At 41.4% G+C, this 23,130-nt stretch overlaps 1 protein-coding gene across 7 annotated transcripts in view; it reads right to left on the bottom strand.

Annotated features, from left to right (window-relative positions):
• Positions 1–23,130, bottom strand: part of TSPAN18 (tetraspanin 18) — a 160,944-nt gene that overhangs the window by 109,532 nt on the left and 28,282 nt on the right. For 4 of the 7 annotated variants that reach the window (XM_083443368.1, XM_083443372.1, XM_083443373.1 and 1 more), the window contains exon 2: positions 18,365–18,452. The exons of 2 other annotated variants lie outside the window; for them this stretch is intronic. The gene's annotated coding sequence lies outside the window, so the exon portion shown is untranslated. Of the gene's footprint in view, positions 1–18,205; positions 18,453–23,130 lie in introns of all 7 variants that reach the window. One more of the 7 variants, XM_083443370.1, reaches the window with a different exon arrangement.

Below are 23,130 nucleotides of genomic sequence, written 5' to 3'. Positions count from 1 at the left end.
TAAAGCCTTCACAGTGATACATGGGGAGCACCTTTTGTCCACATTCATTCACTGAAATGTGTTTTATCTCGAATGAAGTTGCATTATTTGAGCAGAATGACCAGCCTCTACTGTATGCCAAAAATGGGATGAGGACGCAGCTACTTCTTTTTAAATATATTTCAATTCAGTTATTGAAAACATATGCCTCAGCTCTATGCAGGCTGCCTCCACCACCACTGCTTTCCAAAAAGGGTTCCTGTGCCAGATGTTTGTCCTGCTGCTATCTAGTGGCAGACCTTTATGTTTGCCCAGCTCTGCAGACTTATGTCCAGGTTAGGGCATGCCCTTATTTTGGAAAGGCTTTGCTAAGGCCTGTTCTACATCCAGCCATCTTCATATTCTCATATATGGGGGGGGGCCACCAGGGGGCGCATTGGAAGATGGCCGACAATAACATCTCTCTGACCCACATGAGGTAATTAAGAGGCTGATATGGGAGTATGCAGCCTCCCTTCATTGCCCCAAGGGTATGGGGAACACTGCCTTGCCTGCTGTGTCCATAATTCACCCCAGGATTTGAAAGAATGGTGTGAGGGCACTAGGCACAAAGCCCTCGGGTGGATCCGGCTCTCCCGGACGCTGTCTCTGATCGCGCACTGGTTTGCATCAACTCGATATATATAATTGGAAATGAAGCAGATGCACACATTTCAAGTGAAGAACGGGAGTGAAGACTGCTAACTGAAGTCACCTCTGTGAAACGAGAGCAACGGGTTGGACTTAATGGAATACAACATGAAGAAAATACTCCAGGTTCAGTATGCCAGAGCGGGACTGGATTGGGGGGGGAAACCTTTTTTTCTTTTCTTCTATGTGATTAATCAATAACCCCTCCTCAAAAAGAACCGTCTCATAACCGACCTAAGCAGGATGATTAAAAACTGTGTGGAAATGATTTACTACCAAAAGTTTGGCTTGTGAGATCGAGAAAAAGAACAAGGGCTTTTGATAGCGCAGCAACAAAAAGGGAATCGCCATTTTGACAGGTCCTGTTGAAAGATTCATGATCGGGAGGAGGAAGCTTTGTTTTCATGTTGGATTCCTGGTAGAACCTCCTTGAGGACTGAGAAAGAGGAGCAGACCTGTGAAAAGCTAATGAGTAGACAGCAAGAAAGTTTTTCTTTATGGAAGCGATGGAAAACGGCTGCTGTCTGAAATTTGACTCTTGGACGAACGGAAAAATCCACACAGGAATACAAATTTGTTTGAACCCGCTTATGGAGACTATCAGAAGCCACAAAGACAAAGAGAAAGGAAAAATATATGAAAACAAGTAGAAGAGATGTGGAAAACAGCAAGAAAGGACTGGACAGAATTGTGAACATTATTTGGACAGATTTGTGGACTTTTAAAGCAGCAGCAACAAGAGGAATGGATCCCTTTCGGAACTTGAAATATGGGTACCCCCAACAAAAATTTAAAATTAGGCTTTGTAATTCGGTATTTATGTGATTTGATTTAACTGGTCTGTTAATAAAAATTATTTTTTTTAAAAAAAGATATTTCCTATATGTAGTACTGCACAGCAACCACAATGAAGTAAAAACAAGCTACTTACTTATTCAAACAGCCACCTGTACAGTCACACAACCAGTTCTGTATTAAGCTCTTGCTTAGCTCTTAACAACAACTCCACCACCATTTCTATGCCACTTAATACATAAAAATCTCTAAGCGGTGTACAGAAAGCTAAGGCAACAGCAGACAACTTAAACAACAAATGCAAAATAAACACTAACATATACAAGTGCTACACTAATACAAATGAATAATGAATATAGTAAAGTAAATGTATGTAATTCTTTCTGTCTCAACCTCCTGGCTCTGATACAGGAGACTCCACCCTTCCTGAATCGCAACATTCAAAGAAACAGCTCACCCACAAAATGCTGCAACAAAGAATGTTTCTGGAAACTGCTGACATAACCATGGTCTCTCACTGTATGCTTGCTTTTTATGGGCAGGCAAAAAGGTGGCTGGAGCTTCCTCAGGCTGCCCACAGCTGTGTCCCATCCAGCTGCACTCTCCACACACCCAGTTCCAGGCTTGGTCCATTTCCCAGGCCCAAGGATACAAAAAGGACACACACATCCCACTCACAGTCCTTTCTCTAGCCTCTCTGCCTGCTGCTACTCCTCATCCAGCTGCTTTATATATGCCGCCATGTGCATTAGGAACTGAACAGGAAGCCAAGCAGAGAATTAAAGCAAAATTGAGGTGGAGGTTAACCACCGTTCTCTAATTTATGTTATGTTACCTTCCCTCCTAAACTACAAAAGACATGTATTTAAATATTTCTGAGGACTCATCTCTTTCTCCTCACACCCTCCTCAAATTTCTAGTTATCCTAACTGTCCTCTACTCTGAAAGCTCAAATGGCACCAGGATACTGGTGCTTTGATCCCGTACAAGCCTGATATGATCTCCCCAACCCCACCAAGCAATTGGCTAATAATTAGCTACTATACTCTGCAATACAACCAAACACCTTGAAAGAGATACAGAAAAAATAAACATTTCAGATGATGCAGGGTTAGGAACAGCAGGCAAACCCAGAGCTTAAGAGGCAACCACATGCCACTGACTTCAAATAAATTTAATCCCCATGGTTCCAAATTCCTACATCTCGGAACAACAAATAATCTTTAAATATCCAGGGTGTACCGAGTCTCCCAGAGATAAGTAATCATTACTCAGGCAACTCAGTGAGTAGTTAGATCAGAGGAATTTCAAGTTGAAGCTTACTGAAGTGTCACAATAGGATCTGCTTAGTGTCACATGAAATGGTGTGAACGGAGCTTTATAGCTTTCCAGCTAACATACATTCTCCTAGTACTGGAATTTAAGAGAAAAGAAATGAGTTTGTAAGCAGAATCAGAAATTATAAGGATTGGCCAGGAGTTTGTATATTCAATCGTCCCAATGTCCAAATCTAAGCTATTGGCATTCTCTGTTTGTATTAAAGATAACTCCTCTGGGCATATTTGGCTTTCCGCATGGAAAGGAGATCTTATACAGTTTGTTTTTCACTTCTGAACTTTTCTACCCACAGGCTGAATTATATTTGTATCTGTACATGTAAAAAGAGCTGTGTGCATTCTTCCTCATTTGGTTTCCCAAATAGCAAGCGATTTGGCATGGCCTATGGATTTAACAATAAACTGTGAATGAAAAATTGCTGGTGAATCTGTTACTTCTGCAAAAGGAGCCAATGGTTTTCATACACAGCTGAATTTGTATGAAAGAAACAAATACGCAAGACCATTGACCTTGTTTCCAATTTCTAATTTCCATTGTCAGTGAAAAGCTGTACTAAAAAGCTTGAGAAACTAGAAATGGTATCAACAGTTAGCTGCAAGTTTATGCTAGCTATTTCAATGACATAAAAGTGTCAGAGTATGGCTAGAGTATTTGGGTACAGGAAGTCCAGAATAAAGAATATGGCCTTGTATACTTTTCTCACCCTCACAATGCCTAGACCTTCTTGAAAAGGGGGTTACGCATGAATACCGGGATGGGGGAACAGGATCCAGCAAGCAGGATCCCACTTCTCATGGGCTATTATAACAGGTGGACAGAGCTACCTACTTGACAATAACCTGATGCCATTATTCTCCGACTATAATTTGCCATTACTGTATGCAATGCTGCATGTCATGAAACAGCTTGGTAAACGCCCCCAAAGGGTAATCACTCATAAACCTATTCCAGATCTGGCTACACTGAGCCACTTGAAGTAGATGCCAGATTGCAAAATGTAATTGAACACTCACTTGCCTACCCACCATCTCCAACCTACTCAAATTGAGAGGGACAGGGAGCTGCCATCTTAAATCCTCAAAACAAAATGGCCTGTATTTTTGGAGCTCTAAGCAGAGAACACCCAGCTACTCAGTCACCACTGAGTAAGCTGATAATCAGGGGGAGGGTGGAAGTAACAGAGAATGGCTTTGTCAGCTTTGTCAGCACCAGGTGAAGGCAGTTTACTATCCACCAACACACCATTGATCCTGTTGTGTGCAGGTGTTATTTTGCCACCTGTTGCCAATAGTCAAGAGCCAAGGGGAAGCTCGGCTCCTACAGCCACACCACTGCCAAAACCAGATAAACAACCTGTAGAGCAGGGGGAGCAATGGCTGCATCGTTGAATAATAATAATAATAATAATAATAATAATAATAATAATAATAGGGCTGCTTTAAGATGTCTTCTAAATGTCAGGTAGTTATTTATCTCTTTGACATGTGGTGGGAGGGTGTTCCACAGGGCGGGCGCCACTACCGAGAAGGCCCTCTGCCTGGTTCCCTGTAGCTTTGCTTCTCGCAATGAGGGAACCACCAGAAGGCCCTCGGCACCAGACCTCAGCGTCCAGGCAGAACGATGGGAGTGGAGACGCTCCTTCAGGTATACTGGGCCAAGGCCGTTTAAGGCTTTAAAGGTCAGGGCCAACACTTTGAATTGTGCTCAGAAATGTACTGAGAGCCAATGTAGATCTGTCAAGACCGGTGTTATGTGGTCTCGGCGGCCACCCCCAATCACTAGTCTAGTTGCCACATTCTGGATTAGTTGTAGTTTCTGGGTCACCTTCAAAGGTAGCCCCACGTAGAGCGCACAAACAGCAGTCTGATTTGGAGGGGTTCCGTCCACCTTAGGTGGCAGCAGGTTTTAGGATACTATGATCAGTTCAATCACATTCCAACGACACCTGCCTTCCCACACTATTTGCTTAAAGCTAGGTAGGAGCCTCTTCTATAAACCTGGGCTCATCTTGTCTCTCCCACTTTTCCTTTCTTCTACCACCCCCCTTTGTCTCCCTGGATGAAATGACCAGGCCTCTTAAATGCACATTTCCCCCTTCATCTCATTCTTTCATTTGCAGGCTTTACAACTGTTGCATTTCCCTTCTGGATAAGAAGCAGACCTTGCAAATAAATCTTAGACACAGCGCCTCTGCGAATTATTATTTAGCAAGACTGATGGCTTCTGCTGCTACTGCAACTTGGTCATTCATCCTCTTCACTAAACAGAATGGTTCACAGCAAGATGAAAAAAAACATTTGATGATCTCTAAATCTCTCACTGCTGTGCCCAAGGGGGTGGGGGGCAGGAAAGTTTCTGGAGCCAGGAGAAACAGAGAGACACACTCTCAGATCACTCCTGACAGACGAATGTCTCACTAATGTCACATTTCTCCTCAAATACATGGAGGGAGTCCCTAGTGACATTTTAGACCTGAGAAGTCTCTGATAACCCTTCTGTTCACTCACTAATAGAGTCTGGTAAATCTTTGTACGGAAGCTGGCAGAAGCAATGAAAGTATCTCCAGCCACTTGCAGACTACTAAACTTCTGCTCAGTTTTTGCACAATTGTGCTGTTAGAGCTGTGCCACTGAGAAACTTCAATGCAGCTTCAAAGAATGTAGCAAACTGACTGCCCACGTGTATTCCTCTCGGTCTCTTTTATAACAACTCTGGTATTGAGGGTTAAAAGGTTACACGAATCAGAACCTATTTCTTATAACTGTACAGGAAGAAATCAAAGATAAGGACAGCTTCATATTCCATATTTTTCCTCCACTGGGCTATATCTCAATTTAGAAGAAACTATGATCATTTGTGAAGCCCTGCACATGCGTTTATTTTACTAAGTGTGTGTGAAGACATATATTTTCATTTTTTTAAGAGAAGCCAGAAAGAAAGAAAACCCCATGGAATGCTGTAACTGTAAGATATCATGATTTAAATCAACCTCCCCCCCCCCCCAATAACGGGTGAATTCTATGCTTCCATAACTTTTAAACCAGAGTACCCTAACCAAACCCTTCTAACTTTATATTTCAAGTGTTTTGGACATGACTTTTCAATGTTAGAAGTCAGGTCCATAAGGATTTGGAGGTCCTGACTCCTCTGACAGCTGAACTATCAACATGACTGCAACCTTTCTGAGAGCTGCAACACATGAACAGCAGCCTCAGATGATGACTGGATCACTTCAGATTACCAGTGGAGACAGCCCTCTCGAATGCCTGCCCATTTAAAAATTGATGCTGTATACAAAACTAGCATGCAAGGAAGAAAGCTAGAGTAGAAACTTTTTCTACTTCTGCAAAAACTTTTAAAAATATATATAGTATGGATGAACAGTCAAACATCTGATTCCCCCAATGCTATCTGAAGTGGTACAAACAAGCAACAAATAGTTCACGTGATATACAATATTGGGCCAAATATAAGCAGCACCCAAATATAAGCAGCACCTTTAAAATGGGGGGGGGGAGAGAAAGAAAAAATACCCCAATATAATGTTGGCTATTTGCAGTTTAGGAGCGCTGCAGAGAGCTTGCTGGGGAGACCATGCATTAAAAAGGGACTCAAAAATAACTTAAACAAGGTTTTAATAACAAAAACAAAAACTCCTTAGACACTAAATACATCAACAACAAACCAGACCCAACCACCAACCCATCCCCCAGGGTAATGGGAGAGCTAGGTGCTGCTCCTTATATACTATACCCAATTGCTGACACAGCTTGATTAACACAACTCAGCAGCACCTGCTATGTTTCACAGCTGTAAGACTGAGTCTCGTTATTTGCCTTGGCCCTGGCCCTTAAAGACATATTGTGAAGCAATAATGAACCTTCACATTTTAAAGTGACCGTTCAACATTTAAGCTACTCCATTCCTGGCTGCTCCTGGCTGCATACTGAGCAGGGCGGGGGAGGGGAGGAGAGAGAGAGCTGTGCTGCATGGCCGATAGCCTTTTTCCTTCCTCAGTCTCCCCCTTCCCGGCCTTGGGGGAGAGGACGGGGGACTACACGTGGGGCAGGCACTGCTTCCCCGCACTCCTGGCTGCATACTATAAGGTCGTTAATATAAGCTGCACTTTAACTTTTCATGGTTGGAATTTTGGGGGAAAGTGAGGCTTATATTCAGGTCAATACAGTAGCTGATTGTGCAGGTTTTCTACTCATTCTCTAGAACGCTCTAGAAGCCAAGTGAAATAAGACAGAATTTGGGGAAAATGAAAATACTAACACTTGCTTTCTTAAGTGTGCCACTTGACTATTTTGCTGACCCCTCCCCCCAAAAATAAATAAATTCAAGAGCAGATATGTAGGAACTGGTGAAATTTCGAAGCCCTAGTCCAGGCAACCATGCTTCTGCTGTAGGTTTGAGGAACGGATGAGATTTATTCATATTTCAATCCTGGACTTACTTAGCTTAGAGTTATCTCCATTGGACTCATTGAGATTTACTTCTGAATACACAGACAATAGACTCTAGTACTATCCCCTCTGTAGTAGAGAGGTTAAATGGAAAATTAATAGATAATTTGTGTAAAGCTCCATATAAAGAAAGGACTGCTGGGCACTTTAAGGTTTACGTAATTTGCAAGCCAGTCAATTATTAAAATGAATTTAATGGCTACGGGGAAAAAAGCTGATTTTATACTATAAAATAAAAATGGCTTTAGTAACTCAACCTGTAGTTATTTAGCAAACCACATTAATACCTAGTCTGCACCACAGGAAAGAGAGACAGTCACCTTGGGAAGAGTTTGGAATCGCTACAATAGCAGAAGCAAAAATGCAATTAGGAAGACTTCATTTTTAAATAGCTATTGTTAATAAAGGAGAGAGCCAGAGCTTTGATACAAAAGTTGGATGAGAGAATTCAGATTGATATATAGTAATGTTATTTTAATATACACACATTTATAATTAAAATATGGAAGAACATTAAGGACTAACAACTGCCAAAAATACCTTTTTATAAATGCAGCCATAAGACAACTGACTTCTGATATAGGAGGTGGAAAGTACATTATAACAGCAACAGCTGGAAATGTTTAAATATTTCAATGGACTACTGCAGAAAGAGTGCAGTGTGAAAATTCATCACCCTAGTATCAATTTATTATTATTATTTAAATTTATATGCTGCACTTCATCTGATGATCACCGGGCACTTTACAGCATAAAAATATAAAAAGTTTATGACCTCTGAAAGTGAAAAGAGAAAACACATAAATAATAGCAAAACAAGTAAAGAAACAAAACAAAACAAAACCTAACAATTTCCTCCCACAAATACATTTAAAAGGTCATAGATTGTTTAATCAACCAAAGGCCTGGTTATAGAGGAACGTTTTCACCTGGTGCCTAAAGATATGTGAAAGAAGAGCCTCCTTGGAGAGAGCATTCCACAAATGGGGAGCAACCAGAAAAAAGGCCTGCTCTCATGTTGGCACCATCCAGACCTCTCATGGACAGGAAACCCGAAGAAGGGCCTCAGATGTTGACCGCATTTCAGAAACCAGGTAACACTGGATATATATCAGTCTGGATATACGTTTTTTCCTCTCTCTAAAAGGGGATCCACAAAATCTAAGGTAAGCCATCCAATAGCTTTTAACTGGAGAGCATGGGGATTGATTCTGCACACATAGATCTATTACTCTTCTCTAGGAGGACTTTGGAAGTTATAGGGCTCTGATGGCTTTGATTTGTAGGTGTCTCGCATATCCATTTTCCTGGCTGATGTTACCCTTATATGTATTTCAGAGAAACAATGCCTTTGTTGACATCATAGGAAGGATCTTTGATTGCTATGCCCGTTTAACTTTTGGTGTACCATGGGTCAGAGTTAATAAAATAAAAATATTCTACAGATCCAAAGGTGTCTGGCTATGTGTCTGTTAGTTAAGTAGGAGCAGAAGCTCCAGCTTTTCAGAAATACAAATACCTTGCATCCCTAAAATCAGGTCTAACTACAACAGCAACCTTTGACTATGACAAGTGCCAAAGAAACATTAAAAGCAAATGTAACATCTAGCCCTTGCCAATCAGGAAGGCCAGAAGACAGAGGAGCATTTTATTCTTGCAGCAGCCTGACTGTCTAGTGAATTAATAATTATCATGAGCTTTACATCATATCTTATTGAAGAATCCTATTAAAATACATTAACAAAGCAAGCACAACTTTTTTAAAAACAAAAAAAGCCTGCTATTACTATTCTGCTTCACTGGTTTGAACAAACAGCAGTTATTTATTTGGCCAGAAACTTTTTAATATATGGGGCTTTATTTATTTATTGAGAGGAAGGATTCTAGAGCCCCTTTGGATTAGTCGTTCAGCAGAATCCCTTGCATTTTGAATTTAGGTTCATTAGCACCAGACTTATATGGCTTGAGTAAACATTTATTCAGATGAAGCCTAAACAGCTTAGCAAGAGCAGGAGCCAGGGTGCTCCCTCTTATTTATTTACAAGCTTATTCCACTGCAAATCACAATTGCAGAAAGTGCTTTCAACCCCTGAACCAAGCTGGTTGCAAAGTTTGGTGGGTTTCAAGCTGTATAACTTGCCTGCATAACTGTAACACTGACAAGACAGATAACACTCCCCTCACACCTGTTCTTAAATACAATTATTTATTTTTTTAGGGACTGTAGTTTGATGAGGGTGCTGCAGTCTCAGAGATCCCAAGCGCCCCCCTCCTCACAGAACTACAATTATCAGGGGTTTCCAGGGCAGGGGAATGAAACAAGAAAAGGGATGCCTTTCAGAAATACTGAGAGCAAAACTAGACCTGGCATTTGTCACTTCATTGCTCAAACAAACAGCTGGCTGCAGCAATTGAGCTGTATTGGGACCATAGACTTGAGGAGGACAAAGGTTCAATGCTTGGCTCAGAGCTCGGTTCCAACTGGCATCAGTCTTCAACCCACCCCTTCCACACTTGCTTTTCACAGTAGGAAGAAACCTTCAATTGAATCTTTTCCTACCACTGCAAATAGCAAGCTGTGTTTGTGTGGGGTGTGTCCAATTCTGATCAGAACTGAGACAGGCAGAAAGGATCCAAGCTTCTCGTCGCCTCCCCACATGCCCCAGTCCTATTTCAGATTTTATTTTTCATTTTCATATTTTACAGTTGAATCACAAATCTAAATCTACACATCCAGTTAAGACATCCAATCATCAACCCCCTTTCCCGAAGTTACTTATGTTATATATTTCCCCACTGCATATTCAGTTCATATCTATTTACTATTTACTACTCGTCCTTTATGTTCCATTTAAGTTATTCTCACTGTTTACAATAATTCTTAAGATAGTCAATAATTTTTCCCCATTCTATATTAAAACATCTCTCTTCTTGATTTCCTAATCTTCCAGTAAGTTTTGCCATTTATGCATACTCCATCAGTTTTTGTTGCCAATCTTCCTTAGTTAGAACTGTTTCTTCTTTCCATCTCTGAGCATATAACTTTCGAGCAGCCGTGGAAACATACATAAATGATTTCCTTTGTTCTTTGGGTACCTCTGAACCTATTATTCCTAAAAGAACTAGGTTGTTGTTTTTTACAAATGTTATTTTCAGCATTTTTTTCAACTCATTATGTATAATTTTGCAGTGTGCTTTTGGTACCTTGCAAGACCAACACATATGAGAAAAGGTACCCTCTTTCTCCTTACACTTCCAACAGGCATCTGATTCTGACTTATACATTTTTGCTAATTAACTAGGAGTCATCTATACATCATTTTCATATAATTTTCTTTTATCCCATAATAAACAGTAAATTTCACATCAACATTCCACAATCGCTCCCACTTTCGTCATTTCAATATTATGACCAATATCTATTGCCCAGCACATGCCTCAGTCCTGATATGAGTCACTTCCCTCCAGAGTGGCTATTTAGTGTTTTAAAATGACAGCTACACAGCACTAAACTATGTGACAAAAAAAAGTTTGGTCCTCAAGAGTTGAAAAAGTATGCAACAATTCAGAAGGAGACAATTATTCACATAGTCTGAGGAACAGGACACCTACTCTTTATTTACAACCCTTCTCTTACTTATTTTTATAAAGCCCTGTGCAGGAGGAAGGCAGTATTTTTATTTTATCAACAGGGCAGTGAAGCTGAGAAGAAGGAGCTTGTCCTAAATCAGACAATGTTCTCTGAGTTAGGCACTGAACTTACGTCTGCATATCCAAGCCAACCATGTACAGTGGTACCTCGGGTTACATACGCTTCAGGTTACATACGCTTCAAGTTACAGACTCCGCTAAGCCAGAAATAGTGCTTCAGGTTAAGAACTTTGTATGTCCACAAATTTAAGATTTTAAAATAGACATTTGATTCCGTTCTGGAGCAGGAAACGGGTGGCTGGTGGTCATGGTGGATGTTTGCCAATTTGACCCTTTCCAGGTTTCTTAGCTATGCAGCTGCCGAACCACCTTGGCCTTTTGTTATGTACTGAGTTGAATAGGATCCAAAAGGCAGCAGTCTGATTGGTCCTAGAACAATGCAGCAGTATGATTGGTCCGCAGGAGCCACCCAATCCAGCTCCAGGTGGAAGTGAATCCGCAACCTGATTGGCCTACAGGAGATTCCCAGAATTAGCGAATCACGTGCAGCCCATTGTGTAAATACAGTGGGACCTCGGGTTACATACGCTTCGGGTTACATACGCTTCAGGTTACAGACTCCGCTAACCCAGAAATAGTACCTCGGGTTAAGAACTTTGCTTCAGGATGAGAACAGAAATCGTGCTCCGGCGACGCTGCAGCAGCAGGAGGCCCCATTAGCTAAAGTGGTGCTTCAGGTTAAGAACAGTTTCAGGTTAAGAACGGACCTCCGGAATTAAGTACTTAACCCAAGGTATCACTGTACTCACTTAGGAACACTGATATTGAGGTCTTCTTAAATTTAATCTTTCCAAAGAATGATAAACTAACTGCACTTAGTTTAGGCCTGTTCATCTCTGTCCACTTGTTTCTGAGTCATTGCAGGAGCAGTTTCTCTCATAACTAATAAAAGCCCTCTGTGGGCATGTGCAGGAAAGCCATTCAGGCAGCATTAGTGAACAAAAACAGCCTAGGTCATGGGTTCCCAAACTCCAGTCTGTAATTCAGGTGGTCTGTGGATTTGTGATTGAAGACAGGAAATGGCACATCCATTGCTTTAAATATTCATATTGATTTTTAATTAACTTTTATTGTTCCTTTAATTTTTTATATTGTGTTTTGTTGTATCTGAATTTGAATTCAACGTGCAATAAAATACAATATGTAAGAAATAAAAGCAGCAATAAAAATACAATTAAAGATCATACAGCATCTAGCGCAGCACATTACAACTGCTACGAAAGGCAGGGGGGGAAATCATTAAGTGGTCTGCCAAAACCATCAGCAGTTTTCGAGTGGTTGCAGAGGGATGGGGGACATTTAGGAACCACTGCCCTAGACGTACGCAGGAGAAAGCATTTACGTTTCAGGTTTTTTTGTCTAAAAGGTCTTTAACAGGAGATAAAATAACATTAGAGCACCCACAATTCTTAAACAACTAATTTAACTAAAACCTTTGCAGGAACTCCCAACTCAGAAATAAGTGACAGGAGGATTTTGCCTGGTGTCTAACATAAATTTGGAATGTCGGGCGGGGAGAAATCCAGCATCCTGCATTCCACTCCTCTACCCTTAGATCACTGCCTCAGTGTCATAATATAAATCTGTCCATGCTATTGAAATGCTTATATGCAAAGCAAACTTAGGCACTGTCAAACAAGGTGTTTTCTGAAGTAATTTGATGGGTGAAAAAGCTCCTTCCTTCAACTTTACTTTAAACAGATGTAGTATTCCTGTGAAGCCCCTGATTGTTGGGTCTTTGAAGTCTGCAAGAATTGTCAATCATGCTACATTTCCTAGTTAAAGTATCTCCAGGGGGTGGGAGTAAAAAGCAACCACTGAGATGCTTATCTCATGCTCGTTACGCCCTTTTTAATTAAAGTAGCAACTAGATACAAATTTTGTCAGGTATTTTATCACATATACATTTTTTATCGTATAAATATTGGTACTTATGTACCAGTTAGACGTAAATTATACAGAATCTTCCTTCCCCCAAACTGTGTTCAGTATACAGTCATACCTTGGGTTGAATATGCTTTGAGTTGAGTGCGTTCGAGTTGCGCTCCCCGTCAACCCGGAAGTAACAGAGTGTGTTCATTCTGGGTTGCGCCGCTTGTGCATGTGCAGATGCTCAAAATGACGTCACACGCATGCGCAGAAGTGGCGAAAAGCGACGCACGCATGCGCATACATGCCGTCGCTAGTTACATTTGCTTCTAGATGTGAACAGGGCTCTGGAACTGATCCCGTTCGTATCTAGAGGTATCACTGTATGTGAAAGTTTAGTCATCTACAATGGCCAACTACAAAGAACAACCAAGGGTACTGGCTTCACATTACATGGGAGCCAATGCTTATAGTTTATTACTCTCCAAAGTATGAGAGGAAGCCTTGGGTTTGTTCTTGGATTTCTCTCGACTATTTGGAGCGAAACAAACCCTAAGTGCTGGGTTGCACATAATGCTAGCTTGGGACACGGATGAGTGAGGTGGGTGCAATTTAAGCAACATGCACCAGCACACATGACTCATTCATGGCAAGCCACAGTTTGCCTTACTGTGAGGTGGAAACATTAGGAAGCAGCCTTATACCATCTAACCCTAACTCAGAATAGTGTACACTAATTGGCTGTGGCTCCCCAAGGTTTTAGACAGCGGACTCTCCTAGCCCATCTTGGAGATGTTGGAAATGGAACCTGGGACCTTCTGCATGCAAAGCAAGTCCTCTGCTAATGGGCTGCGACCCTTCTCCAACAACAGCACCACACAAGCACAACAAAGGAAGGTGGAAGCAGAGGGAGAGAAACCTCTACAAACAGTTCAGAACTTTGGAAAGAACAAGCTGTTCTTCCACCAGCAGCTCACTGGGCAGGGAAGGAGAGGTAGAAGCTGAGGGTATAGATAAGAGGGGAGAGACTTCATCAGGCAAGGCCTTCTTTCACCTGCCTTGCCCTACCCTCTAGTCCCTACTTCTCGATTTGTATTGTATTATTTTATGTACTGTGGCTTGCCATCTGTTTTATTGATTGTAGTTTAGAAATAATTTATTGTAATTGTTAAGAGTGGAATTCTGTTTATTTTTTATATGCTGATATTATTATTCAATACTATTCTAATGATTGTTGAATGTTACTTTATTTGATGTAGGTTGTTTATTCTAAAGCTATGTTTTATTATCACATTTTTGTATTGCATTAGATTGTTATAAGGTGTACATTATTTGTTTTTTCAGCTTGTAAACCACCTTGAGTATTGTAAGATAGAAAGGCAGTATACAAATTAAAAGTGATGATGATAAGAGGTTCCAAACTTTAGGAAAGGACTGTTGAACCAAAGGGAATATGTGTTTTAGAAAAATGACTAAGAACCACCTGCTTTATGAAGATGTGATTATTCAACAAAAATTAACTGTATGATATCTGATTTGTTGCAGGAAATCCATACTCCCCCTTTACCCTGCTCCACTGAAATCATATCCAGAAAGGCAATTAAGAAGTTAACAAGTTTCCTCTTATTCTCCTGTCTCTGGTCCTTTTCCCTGAGTAAAAGAACAATGAAATCTCCACACTCTGTGATAATGATAACACTTCCTCTGGTGTCAGCTATGGCCTGCTACAAACAGGATTATGATTGCAACTTAAGCAAAATGTGTCATTACATTGCTGTGGGAAGCAGAAGGGTTTTTATCAAAAGAGAAAAAAGTTTTCCACAAACTAAGCACTGGCTGCATCTCTTATATTGAAGGTTCTGCTTCAATTCCACACTTGTTTGTCAGGTGTAATTAGTAAGAAAATAAACCTAAAGACATAGAAACATGAGAAAAACATATTTCTAGCTTCCAAATCTAATGTTCACAGAACATAATCCTAAAATTGTCTATGACTGGCCTTCGACCAAACCTGGGAAAGATGTTGGACTTCAATTCCCATCAGCCTCAGCCAGACAGGCCAATCAGCCAGTCATTTGTTATTGTTTCAGCCATGGGTCACAACAAAAAAACAAAATGTGGAATAGCGATTACAATTTTAAAAAATAGTCACAATAGCAATAATGCCTTACTTATTCATCATGCTACTGAGATAGCAGGAGATTGGGTGAAACTTTCGAAGCTACCAAGGCAAATCCTTTGCACTACTGCTGAGTCACACTGTTGCAAGGAGCCAGCAGAAAATCGATTTTTCTTCAGTTCAGACCAACTGGAGTTTTTACCTCAAGAGGTGAATTTGAGAATTTTGTAAACAGTACAAAAATGAATAATAAGGTACATCTTGTGCAGAATCACTGCCACGAAGGCAGAGTCTGAAGTGATAAGGCATTTTCATTACAAAAAGAAAAAGGAAAGTCCTGCAGTTGGCACCTGTTGCATCTTTGGATGAATTAAAGCATTTCTAAGAGGAGGATTAGTAATAAGCTTCAAATTCAAATTTATATTTAATCATTGTGGGTGGAGAGCAAAAACGGGTCATTGGGTTATTTCTGTTTTTCTAACAAAAAGGCATATATTCAGCATTGTTCTAACCCATAGATGTTATAGTCAGCATGTTCAGCCATGAAAAGAAGCCAAAAATAAGTAGTCATTTGCTAACGATTTGCTTGTTTAAGCACAATGAAATTATGAAGTAAATAGGCTTACTGCACAGGTGTAAGAAACAAAGTAGAAACTTATTGGGTGGGGGAGTTTATGATAATAATTGTATTGTGATTGACTACCCTGAGCAGAACATCTTGCAGACGTGTGTGTGTGTGTGTGGCGCCGGCCTGTGCTTCCTTGCACGCCACCTGAATACTCAATAAACTGCTTTTTCTCCTCTGCAAGTGTTCTTCTTCTCTGAGACTCCAGCCACTAAGGGAAAATTCCCCCTACATCACTGCATACTAAGTGGCTATCTTATTACTTGCGATGGCACATAAAAACAGACATTACGAACCCCAGTACTGAAAATCTGTCTGCTTGGAAGAGGGTTCAAAGAGTGAAGAAACTCCAGAGAAAAGCCATAATGCTGAGCTTCATGAACTACACTTTGGAGCCAATTTGAACCTTTTGACAACTTGACTCCAATTTGCTCCACGAAACACAGTTTAGCTAACCTAGTAGTTGAATGTAAAAGCCCTTTGGCAGAGCAATCCTAACTCCCTGCTGCTGCTGCTGCTGCTGCTGCTGCCACTGCCACTAAAACTCTGCAGAGCAACTGAGCCTCCAATGCATCCACAGCCACTCAAGGCAGCCGCAGGTGGGGGGAAGCAGATCAGGCTTGATCATTGTGCCATCTCCAGGCCAACACTAACTGTGAGATCAGTTCAGAATCCAGCAGATCCCCAGCTGGCCCACTGGTGGCATCCCCTCTGTTGGAATGCCCCATGTTATGACTTTCTACCAGATTCCACTGACAGGGATACCATCAGCAGGCCTTCCATCTCCGTACATGTCCTGCAGGAGAGCTGGGCCGGCAGACACAATTGGAGGGGTGTCCCTGCTCAATCCAAACCACACACAGCCTGATGTAAGGAGGAGAGGGGCAGATGCTGGATTGCAGCCTAAGCCAGTAACTGAAAGTTCTGCTAATGATAATAGATTTGCCAGATATTTTATCTGTTTCTGGTCACTAGAAATAAATATGGAAACATCTAGGTACGTCAAGAATTATCCTCAATTTATTTTGAAAATACTCCACAATTCTCTGCTCCACAATACAATGTTGTATCCGTTTTGCCTACAGCCTATTAGCAGCAACAAAAATCAACAAATGCTGTGTCTGCTGTGTCACATAGTTATTAACCAATTGTTCCAATAGAAAACAGTAGTGGAATCTTTACATGTTTTGCTTGTAATCCATTTTTTCCCTCATTCAACATAGTATTATAGTTTGAGTCTAAAACTTGTCCCAAAAAATGTTTTCTTTCCCGAAAGGTTTTCATTATAATAATTTATTACTGGATCAATAGGGAAGCCGAATTCTAATTTGTTTGGTATTGATTAGGTGACACTTTCTGGGGGAAAATGTGCACTACTTAGAGTGCATTGACTTGTTCACATCCTAATCCATCCCGTGAAATTAATATAAAATCCAGCTATGAATTATACGCACTGAACATGCCTGATCAATTTCCAAATAGGAAATGTATGTCTAGGTTACCAGATCTCAGAACTTTAATCACTGAAACATTTTTCTACTCACTTGAGATTGCAGCCCCAAAAGCATGTCAGAATCACAAGTACACTACTCCTGGTGAGTGCTAACTAGGGACTCAGCTAAACTGGTAAAGAAAAAGTGATTTATATGCAATATAACATTGTGCCACCAGATGGCACTATGGAATCCCGTTTTTCTCTATCTGTTTTCCCTGTTTAGATTTACAAAACGTCTAACTGAAACGCTTCTTTGATGTGTCTAGATCCAGCCTAGCTCTTCGAACAAATAAAACCGAATCCTCTAAATCATAGGTCTTTAAAGGTGGGTGGGAAGTAGGGTTTACCAGAAGGGGAGGGAGAAAGGGCAAGAAAAGGGAAAGTGGGCTGTACCAAGGACATAAAACCATGGGGGGGGCTAATGGGCATGTACCAAAGGAGGAACTGGGAAAAGAAGAACCCCCAACAGGCAAATGGTGAGTGTGTGCCAAAAGGGGAATCCTGGGGGAGGGCATGGAGAAGGAAAATTGAGAATATCAAGAAGATCGGGGGGGGAGAAAGACACTCTGCACATGTTCAGAGGAGCCTCTTTTTCACATAGGGAGCCTTGCAAGATTTTTTGGGCAAGGGGTTGGCAGAAAAGTAGAGGGAAGGAAGCAGTGTGGGAATATAAGTGAAAGTGATACCCTAGGTACAGATGAGGCTGAAGAAAAAGAAAAGCTGGGTGCTTCATAATTTGTGTGTGTGTGTGTGTGTGTGTGAGAGAGAGAGAGAGAGAGAGAGAGAGAGAGAAGGGGGGCTTAGCAGTTGCAATGGGGGGAAGAAGGGTGGGGCATAGAGTGGGGAAAGCCTTGGTGTGGCTTCTCCCCCCCCCCCCCATTTTAACAAAACTTATTCTCAAGTAAGTTCACATGACTACAACCTTAGTATCTCAGTGTGAGTTTGGAGAGAAAACTAACCAGTTTTTATTTAGTTATTAATGAAACGAATACATAAAATGGAAAGGCATTGCAAAATGAAAGAGGGACATACTTTTTGTTTTGCTTCAGAGTAGGAGAATCTGCCCACCTATAAACACCCAAAAACTACAGCATCTAACAAAGAACAACTGCTACCTAAGGGAAATGGATGTTCTGCAGATTTATTTTCTGTACACTGGATTTCAGGCCTGATGAAAATGAAAAAGTTGGTCTCATGTTGTAAGTTGGGTATCTGAGGTGGGTCTCAAGTCTGGACCAGTTGAAGACAACTGCTGTAAATTAAGATAGGCAAACCTTGTGTCCTGGTGATGACTTCCTTTCCTTCCACTGGAATTGCAGTTATCTTCCTATTTCCCCCTCGATCTTTTCTCACAACTAATTTCTGTGGACCAGGATTAAAAAAGAGAAAGAAACAATTTGATTAGATTTCCTTTGCTTTAATCAACAGCTCCAAATGTGCTTTTTCTTCCCAGACCAAGCTTTGCTTGGGGCACCTCTGCTTGAATGCAAATCAACTGGACATGATTTGCACTTTCCTGGTCATATTAAACAAGGAGTGGATGCTGGCAGTATAGAGACCAAGTCAGATTAACACCAGGAGCGTACTGGAAGTTGGTAGCTCTCAAATCTTAATCAAGTTGTTACTTTATTTATTTGCTAAAATAATTGTGGTAATCCAGTTCCTCTCCTACCCTTCCTCATGGAGGAGTAATCTGTTTTGAATGGAATTAAAACACCGAGTGTCCACTAATGTCCAAGCTGCCTGTGTATTATTAGCTTTTCTTCCAAAAGTCTGACTAGTTACAGGTAGAATTATGCACACAAAAATACTTGTCTTGTACATATGATGCATATAGAGCATCAAATCCCGAACGGTACTGTATTTTCTGAAGCAAAATTTTGTAAACTTTTAAAAATAATAACTTTAATCCAGGATGCTTTCCACACTAGCCCTCAGACCCTGTTGACTTAGGCACAGTCTCCAAGCCATTACCAGATGGATCAAGGCCAAACTGAGAAACTTTAGAAAAACTAAAAGAGTAGAACTGAATTGTTCCACTCATTGTGTGTGCATGCCAGAGACAGATTCACACGGAACCATCTTTCTGTACTAAGGGCCATTAACAATCCCAGGAGCTACAGAAACCACCAAGCAAAAAGACTAACACCCAGACATTCACTGCCCTGATGCAAGCATTTGTCTGCATCTGAAGATTACATTTTGTCAAGTTGAAAAATGTAATCCATTCAGATTCTGAAAGTCATCACAGGCACTACGCTCCAACAAAGTAAAGTGAACAAATATTACTGTTAAGTGCGTACTAGGAACCTAGTATTGGAACCTAGGTGAATGTCATATATTAAGGAAATTAAAAGACTGCCTTAAAAATAGCAGTGTAAAGTGCTGCATTTTCGATGGCTCTGGGGTTGAAGTCCCTCAGTATCAAATTTCAATTTCTTATCGGTTTTGAAAATGTTAAACACATTCAGAGAAATGTTGCCTGCCTGCAACCCTTAAGAAGATTAGGTTATTGCCAGCCAACTATGAGAAACTTAAATCCACTATTAATCCTAATTCCCATTGAATCAAATCTGCATTATTCAGGAAAAGCCAAGCGCATATGGATTTTGACTGCACCCATATTCCACTGTATGCCATGATCCATGTCATAAATGCTAGATGCTAAACCTCTGGCATGTGTGAGAAATAAATCCTGACTGTGGCTGCTAGAGCAATGCAAAGAGAGGAGAAGATGGCAACAAACTGCAGCAATCCCAGGTTTTGAGGCAGACCGAGCAGGGCATAAGACAAGAGAGTAAGTTTGCTTTTGTAAGAAATGAATAATGGAAGATATAAGTCATGCTTTCAGGAAAGCTGGTGAATAAAGATAAACTGTACTGTAATAACCAGCTTCTGCACTATCCCAGGATAGCTCCCCCCCCCCCCACTCCTCATCATGTGAACCTTCATACACACTGCACAGGGGAGGTCACTTAAGTGCTGCAAAAGCAATGCAGGAGGTAGCATTTACAAGTTACTGGTCTCTGCAGCCACAGCAGGCACTGTGATTCTCCAGCAGTTTGACTTCACCCCCCCCCCCCCCGAGGCACACTCCATTGTCTTTCGAGACAGACAGATGCCAACATGCATACATATTTTAAAAAAAATCTTCTGCCCACTACACTTCCATAGTTTGAATTTGATTTTTTCCCCAACCATTTGAGATGGGCAAGCCTTATAAAACTTATAATGGTTTTGCTTGGAAACTCATACCTGGAAGTGAGAGTTCAGCGACATTATCAACTCCAAAGAGTGATTCTGTGATGGGGAAAAACCTCTTAGTTCTACAAGGCTGAGGATTTTAAATTCACACTATTCCTATGGCTCAGTGAACATACAACACCCTCATAGTTTTTTGTAGCAATCCTGAAAATTAAACCCATGGTATTCTTATTTTATGAAGTTCTAAAGCTGAAAAAGCCCAAGGCTATGAATTGCATTTAGGCCTTGCCCACAATTTAAATTCTCCTCTAAACCCAACACTCTGCTCACTGGTCATCACTTCTTCAATCTCAGTGTAAACTGCATTCCCTGCTACTGCCAGTCAGTCCTTTCTGTATGAGTTATCTGTAATCTCATATAAATCCTTGGTTGTTGCTGGTGGTTTATCCAGCTCATGTGTTTTTTAAAACAACAACAACACAAAGTTGCCCAGGTCAAATCTGGCAAAGAACAGCTCACAGCAGTGGCGGAGCCTCATGCTCCGGCACCGGGGGGTGGGCTGGCGCGCGTCCCTGGGGCGGGGCACACTGCCTGCAGGGGCAGGGCGCGTGTCCCGGGGGCAGGGCACACCGCCTGCAAGGACGTGGCACCCAGCGCTTGGGGGGGGGAGCAGCAATGGCACTCTACTGGGATCGCGCTGCCGGGGGCGGTGCACTCCCCCCACACTCTTCTTCCTCTGCCAGTGGCCCACAGAACGATTGCCTGTATATTGGTATATTTGGGATGGGGGATGCCAAACCAAGCTAAGGGCAAACCGTTTTCACCAAGAGACATGGAACCAATCAAAACTTTACACATTTTGCAGCTCTCATCCTCAAGGATGAAAGTGGCAACAAATATGAACACCACATTATTCCGAGAATCTTTGTTGCCATAGTTGTGCTTGAAATATACCCACTTGATCCCCAAGACCAAGCTTTGTATCATCTCTCTTTCTCCCTACCCTGGATTGCCACAAACCTTAGAGCAAAATGACACAGTATCCTTTTAATTTGTCTGAGAGTAGAACGATCAAAAGTAAGAAAACGAAGAGTGGTTGACTGGAGCAGCAGAAAAAGATTAAAGCAGCTGCTATAAAGATACTGTTCAGTGGTAAAAATAACTTTTAAAATGCTCACTGGAGGGCCCAATGGTGACTGCAACCCTCAAGCCTGCAGTTCTATGAAACAGAACATCCCACAGAGAGAAAAAAATATGTCTCAGTAGTCATGATTACATGTAAGTACAGGCAGCTCCATTGTTCCAGAATATTTCACAGAAGGGTAATGGGATGTCTGTCTCAGATATTTATTACCAGAATCTGACTGATGTTGATATCTCAAAGATGACTGAAGTACAATGTTGCCTACAAAATGCAATATAGCAAAATCTCTTTCCCCACCTCTTGTTCTAGAAACAATAAATTTCATTTCACTAGAAACAAAATAAACAAAATGGTCAATTATCTTGCATATATTAGGCAACAGAAACCATGTGGATAACACACTATCCAAAATATTGACTTAGACTATTGAGATACAAAGTTTTCGATCAAATACAAAACATAAAATAAAACAACTCAAACCATGCACACGGCTATGACGTGGTAGCCAAAATCTCTTTTAAACAAACGTATCATGAAACGTATCATGTTCTCTAAGCTACAAACATGAGTTTGACCAAACTGCGGGAGGCAGTGGAAGACAGGAGTGCCTGGCGTGCTCTGGTCCATGGGGTCATGAAGAGTTGGTCACGACTAAACAACTAAACAAACAACAACATCATCACGAAGCATCTCCAAACAGCCAAGTGCATGGTAATATTTTTAAGAAAAGAAAGCAAACAGAACCTGGTTCAGAATAGCTAGCTGCCAAAAAGTTCATGGAATTGTACAAGTAATAAACATGTAGGAGAGTAAAGGTAAAGGTAAAGGGACCCCTGACCGTTAAGTCCAGCCGCGAACGACTCTGGGGTTGCGGCGCTCATCTCGCTTTACTGGCCGAGGGAGCCTGCGTACAGGTCATGTGGCCAGCATGACTAAGCCGCTTCTGGCGAATCAGAGCAGCGCTTCATGCTTTTGAACTGCTAGGCTGGCAGGAGCAGGGACCGAGAAACAGGAGCTCACCCAGTCATGGAGATTCGAACCACCGACCTTCTGATCGGCAAGCCCTAGGCTCTGTGGTTTAACCCACAGCACCATCATGCTTAAGTCAGGTGTTAGCATCATTTGATATCTATCTTTGCTACTTTTAACTCTCAAAAAATCTTTTTATTATTTCAGATGATTAGGGATCAGAAGGGTGCAAATGTTGCCTACTGTTAATGAAGTCGTCAATCAGAAAGTTCCACATTAGCTGTGCATTTCCCTTCAAATAATTATTTTAAGTCTCTCCAAAGGTCCAGGTGACAGGAGCCACGAAATTAAGAGACGCCTGCTTCTTGGGAGGAAAGCAATGACAAACCTAGACAGCATTTTAAAAAGTAGAGACATCACCTTACCAACAAAGGTCCGTATAGTAAAAGCTATGGTTTTCCCAGTAGTGATGTATGGAAGTGAGAGCTGAACCATAAAGAAGGCTGATCGCCGAAGAATTGACGCTTTTGAATTATGGTGCTGGAGGAGACTCTTGAGAGTCCCATGGACTGCAAGAAGATCAAACACATCCATTCTTAAGGAAATCAGCCCTGAGTGCTCACTGGAAGGACAGATCGTGAAGCTGAGGCTCCAATACTTTGGCCACCTCATGAGAAGAGAAGACTCCCTGGAAAAGACCCTGATGTTGGGAAAGATGGAGGG

Source organism: Podarcis tiliguerta, assembly GCF_965153285.1.
Source record: "Podarcis tiliguerta genome assembly, chromosome: 1".
Taxonomy (NCBI): domain Eukaryota; kingdom Metazoa; phylum Chordata; class Lepidosauria; order Squamata; family Lacertidae; genus Podarcis; species Podarcis tiliguerta.
The sequence above is the reverse complement of the archived record's forward strand: the minus strand, read 5'-3'. Positions and strand labels throughout refer to the sequence as shown.